We start from the raw sequence: 6,000 nt of genomic DNA on the forward strand, positions 1-6,000 counted from the left end.
TGGCTTCGGGTGAGGATCCTTAAGGTAATCCTCCCTCCAATGTGGTTGAGGACATAGCAAGGGTTGTCACTCGCCATATGGCTCAATCCCTCTAATGGGATGATGACGGAAGCAACCAAGAGACCGAGAGCTCCACAAAAAAAGGTTGGCTACAACAAAAGACAGTAAGGGAAAAAGAAGCAGAGCTTAATAAGAAGTTGGGAAATCAACCAAACATCATAGAAATAATCAAGGGGAAAGACGTGAAAAAAAATGAAGGAAATGGTAGTGGGGTAAACTCAAACCCATCTAATAAATGAAGATAATATCTTGGAACATCAGGGGACTAGGGGACCTTGTCAAAACCCTAACTGTGAGAGATGTAATAAAGCAAGAATCATTATGGATTGTATATCTGCAGGAAATGAAGATGGACGAACCAACTATATTCAAGGCAAAGTAAGTCTTTTGGAAAGAGAATTCGGGGACAATTCAAGCATCAAGGGGGGCTTCAAGAGGGTTGTGCATATTCCGGATGAGTGAGTATTTCTCTCTCATTGAGGAAATCAAGACGAAGTACTAGATCATGGTTTTATTAGAGGATAAAGAAACAGGAGAGTGGATCCATTTTATAAATGTATATGCTCCCATTTTGTATAGTGAAAAATTGGAATTTTGGGACTCGGTGGAAGCTCTCAAAAATCGAAATCTGCATCTGAACAGTGTGATAAGAGGGGACTTCAACATTATTTTTATTCCAACAGAAAAAAGAGGAGGTACAATAGTTCAGGATCCATTCAGAGAAAGAATGGAAGATTTAATGGTTGGTTGGGATCTAGTGGATGTTGTTCCAAAAGTAGGAAAATACACTTGGTCTAACGGAAAAACATGGGATCATTATATAGTTGCTCATCTGGATCACTTCTTGATCCACATTAACTGGCTCCTTAAAGGATTAGCTTATACATTGACAATAGAATATCAAGGATAATCATACGATCATCCAATCTCGTTAAGACTGGAGAAGGTCAAAAATCTTGGTCCAATACCCTTAAGAATTAATGCAGATTAGGTACAATCAGAAGGAGTGAGGTCGTTGCTGGAGCAAGCCTGGAACATTCCCATTCAAGGTTCCCCACACTTTGTTTGGGAATCAAATCTTCGTAATGTGAAGCAAGCTTTAAGGAAATAGTTAAAAGAGAGCTATCAATCTCCTGGTCAAAAACAAAAAGACAAGGTTCAACAATTAGAAGAGCACTACAAAATGATGGAGGAAGCTCAAATAGAGGAAAATCATATGCACCAAGAAAGAGATCTCACCCAACAAATATTATCCTTATGTAGACAAGAAGAAAATGTTTGGTGTTTAAATTCTCGTATTCTATGGTTGCAAGCCAGGGACTCCAACACGTCCTTCTTCCATAAGCAAGAGAAAGCATGGGAGGCGAGAAACATAATCAAATAAATAGTGCCTAAAGGAAGACAAAGGGTAAGCTCTTTTGAGGAGATCAAGGAGGAGGCTTACATCTTCTTTAAATCTTTACTTGTTGCAAATCAAATCTCTCTTGATCGAGCTTTTGATTTTCTCCATTCGATGCCTCAAGTGATCTTTCCTTCCATTAATCAGAATATTTTAGCTAAAATAAAGAAAACATAAGTTAAAGATGTCATCTGGCCTTTAGATCCTGAGAAAGCTCCCGACCCTGATGGGTTCTCAATAAGATTTTATCGAAACTTTTGGCCAATGATAAGAGAAGATCTCCTCTTAATGTTGAATCATTCTAGAATTAAAAAGAAATTGAGAGGAGGCACATATTCTTCCTTCTTAGCTCTCATACCCAAGGAAACAAATCTAGTCAGCTTCTCAATATTTCGGCCAATCTCGTTGTGCAAATCATCATATAAGATGCTATCAAAATTCATTGAAAATAGAATAAATCCTTTGCTCCCTACATTCATCTCTGAGAATCAAGGAGGTTCATGCAACAAAGGAACATTTTGGACAATGTTATTCTAGTTCAGGAAGCCATTCACTCAAGCAAGGAAGCTAGAGAAGCAGGAATGGTATCAAATTGGATATGGCTTACGCATTTGACCAAGTAAATCACTCTTTCCTCTATCTTGTATTTAAAAAGTTGGGATTTCGTAATGAATTCATCTAATGGGTCAAAGCTTGCATAGGATCCCCTTGGATCTCATCTCTGGTTAACAGTAGGTCTGCTCCCTTCTTTGCAGCCTCAAGAGGACTCCATCAATGATTCCCTTTGTCGCCTCTTCTTTACATAATTATGGCGGAATCTGTTAGCAGGAATATGGAAGTTTCCAGGTTGGAGGGGGATCTTCTAGGTTTAAGTATGGCGAGAAATGTCAGAGAAATTAACCATTCCCAGTTTGTAGATGATACTCTTCTTCTAGGAGGAGCCTCAAGAACCATCACTTTAAGGTTTAAAAAATTATTAGATTCCTATTTACATCTATCTGGAGGAGTTCTTAACAAGCCAAGGAGTCAGCTGATAGGATGGAATTTCTCTAATCCCACTCTATAGGAAATTTCTCATCTCTTGGGTTTCCCAATCAACAAGGACTAGAATTCCTTTTCTTATCTCAACATTCCAATCTCTTTCAAGAAGGTGTTGGGGGAGGACTAGGAGTTTTTTTTGCAAAAAATAAAAAAGAGAATCCAATCTTGGGGAGTAAGATGGTTGAGTGTGGCAGGGAGAGTAATTCATATAAAATAGGTGCTTTCGTCTTTGTCGATGTACTTGGGTTTAGGATTATTAGCTCCAAAGAATATAATACATAGTATCAGTAGCTTAATCAGGAATTTCTTATGGTAGGGAGGTAAAAATAATGAAAACAAATTCCACATGGTGAATTGGAATACGGTCAGATTGACAAAGAATTTTGGAGGTATAGCCATCAAAGACCCTAAATATATGAATTTGACTATTGATCCTAAGATGGTATGGAGGTTATTTTTGGACACTAATGAATGGTGGAAAAAGGCCTTCACAAGGAAATATTTTCACAAGAATCGATTGCTTCAGCCAGAAAGCAAGACATGGGAAGGGAAAGGAACTAAAATATGGAATTTATGCAAGTCGATGGCTCTCTTCTTGATGGAGCATCTGGGATGACAACCAGGAAATGGAAAACACATTCATATATGGAAGGATCACACCCCCTCATCTGAATTAGCTTCATCTAATCAAGGGGTTGAAGGAATTGCTAAATGGATGGAAGAGTTGGGAATAACCTATCTAGCCGATATCTCCATTTGGGATGAAAATGGAACATGGTGTGGATGGAGAAATATAGATTTCCCATATCACCTCCAACATCATTGGCACGACCTACTAAAACATTTAAAAGGCTTTGCGCTAGTCGTAACACACAAATTGGATAGACATATATTGTTGGGAGGAAAAAATCAACACTACACTGTGAAGGAAGGATATTCTCTGCTCCTTAAAAACCTCCCTTCCCTACCTACTTCAAGGTTATGGGAGAAGATCTAGAACAGGGATGGGCTTCCAAAGGTCAACACTTTTTGTTGGGAACTAGTGCATGGGAAAATCTTAACAACAGAAAATATTAGAAAGAGGAACATCCAAGGCCCTTCTCAATGTGCTCTTTGTGGTAAGGTGGAGGAAAATATCAAGCATCTTTTTTGCCAATGCCTCTTCTCCCTGGAAACCTGGAAATCACTCTTCAGTTGCTAATTCAAATCCACTCCATTCCAATGGAGTGGTCTAAGATGTTCATCCACTGGCGATCTCAGTATCCTTTCAATAGAAGAAAAGGATCCATAATCATGAGATGTTGGATGGAAATTCCAAAATATATTTTTTGGTCGCTTTGGTTATGTCGCAATCAGGAAATTTTCCAAGACAACAAAATATCTCCCGCAACAACAATTATAAAAAGAATGCAATTGCTTTTTGAGGAAATCTCTGTCAGGGGATTTGATGATTCAGAACTGGACACCCTCAGGAACAATGAAAAATATTGGCTTAAGGTAAAATAAACTTCAAATCATATTGTCAACTTGAAGACCTATAAAATTCCTACCTTTTGTATTAGATTGTCTAGGGAAATATTTGAAGAATGGTAACGAAGCTTGGGTCGACCACAACTTTTTTTCGATGGTATATCGAAAGGTAATTTGGGGGAGATAGGAGTAGGAGGGGTGATCTATAACCCTAATGGAATAATTGAAACAAGGTATGCATGGGGATTGGGGAATGCAATGAATCCTCAAGTTGAAGGCTTATTGTTCTGGAAAGGACTTAAGATAGCTATATCCAAAGGTTTAAGGCATCTATAGTTGGAGATTCAATGGTCATCATTCAAAGATGTTCCAAGATCAATCAATAATCAGACTCTGAACTCTCTCCTATGTTCCTCCGAATAGAGATTATCCTAAGTCAATTCAAAGATTATAATTCTCTCCATCTTAAATGAGAGAACAATCAAGAGGAAGATAGTCATGCCAATAGAGGCGTTGCCCTAGATCAAGGGGTTTTGATTTTAGATCAACCAAATACCAAAATATGTCACATTTCATGAAAAATCATATAAGGGACATGAATTCAGGTATAAAAAGGAATAAATGGCGCATTAAAGGGATAGATCGTGCCTCTCTAAGTATTGCTTCAAGGTGTGGTAGGACCCTCTCGGAAGTCAGAGTAGGAAGATGTGATGTTTCGATTACAGATGGAGGAATAAAGAACTAACTACCATGACAATGGCCAAGTGGAAAACAATTGGAATAGTATTAAATTCCAAGACCAGTAAAGGTAGGCTTAGTACTTCACTTCAGTTGTAAAGAATGGTAGCAGGTCAATCTGATTGCAAATTGGCGGTCATGTTTATTTGGGGTAGCATCGAATGTGCTCTAGCCATGAAAATTAGTGGAGAGGCTAAAGCACATGAGATATCCAAGACCCAGAAATGGTTTGGGCAGATTCTACCTGGTTTAGGATATATTAAAATAATTAATATTTTTAATGGAGTTCCTAAGCCTAAACTTAGGAAAAATAAAATATTAATGGGTATTAATATAGAACTAGGTTAGAAGGTTCTAAAATACGTGGATCAAGCCAAATCTAATCTTAGTAATTGATTAGAGATGTAATCTCGGTCGTTGAAGGACCAACATGAAAAGTATAAGAGGAGGCTTGAGGGTTAGTTGGAGAATACACCAGAATGATCAGTCATTCGATTTTCTAGAGCGGGGTTTGCTAAGAGAGGGAGCCACATAGAGGCTAGCAAAGACAACACAGAGGCCAGGAGGGCCTGCTTCATCCACGCAGAGGCTGCTGGAGTGACGCAGAGAGCCAGAGAGGTTGCGCAGAGCCTCAGAGAGATGACACAGGGGGTTTTCAGGCTGACGCAGAGGCCAGGAGGGCTAACATAGTGCTTCATTTGTGTTGGGGAGGGTTTCGTGGGGAATATTTTCTGAATATCTGCTTTCGAATAGAGAGGTATTACTACCAGATTTTTTTCTCTGTCGAGTGAGCCGATTTGGCACCCAGTTGTACTCAGGTAGACTGCATGATAAAATAACCCTCATAATTGTTGCACAGGTTTTCCCAAGTTGGTTTTTTTCGGGGACGAGTTGTCCAAAAATAACAGTGTCACTTGTGTGTTTGTTATTTATTTCAGTTGTTGATATGTAGATAGTTGAGACTGTATTGTGTTTATTTCAATATTTATATGTTTAAATAACTTGTTCGTAATTAACAAGTAGGAGAAATAAACCAGAGAATACAGATAAAATTTCTAATGGGCAATATTTAGAAATTTCAACATGGTATTAGATCGTGGTTGTAGATCATAGGAGAGTTGAAGGCACCAGCTGAAGTAGAGCATTTGCAGCAGAAGCAATTGTCTCGAGTGACAGAAGTTGTTCCTTGCAGAAAGCGACAGAGAAGGGTTGATACAGAGGGACTGCGTCATCAATTCAGGCTAGAGAGAGGTCAGTGCAGAGGCTAAGGAGGGCAGAAAAATGCTCACAAA

The sequence above is a fragment of the Pinus tabuliformis genome, chromosome 5_1 (genome assembly GCF_031772625.1).
Source record: "Pinus tabuliformis cultivar Carrire ecotype Pingquan chromosome 5_1, CPIR1, whole genome shotgun sequence".
Taxonomy (NCBI): Eukaryota; Viridiplantae; Streptophyta; class Pinopsida; order Pinales; family Pinaceae; genus Pinus; species Pinus tabuliformis.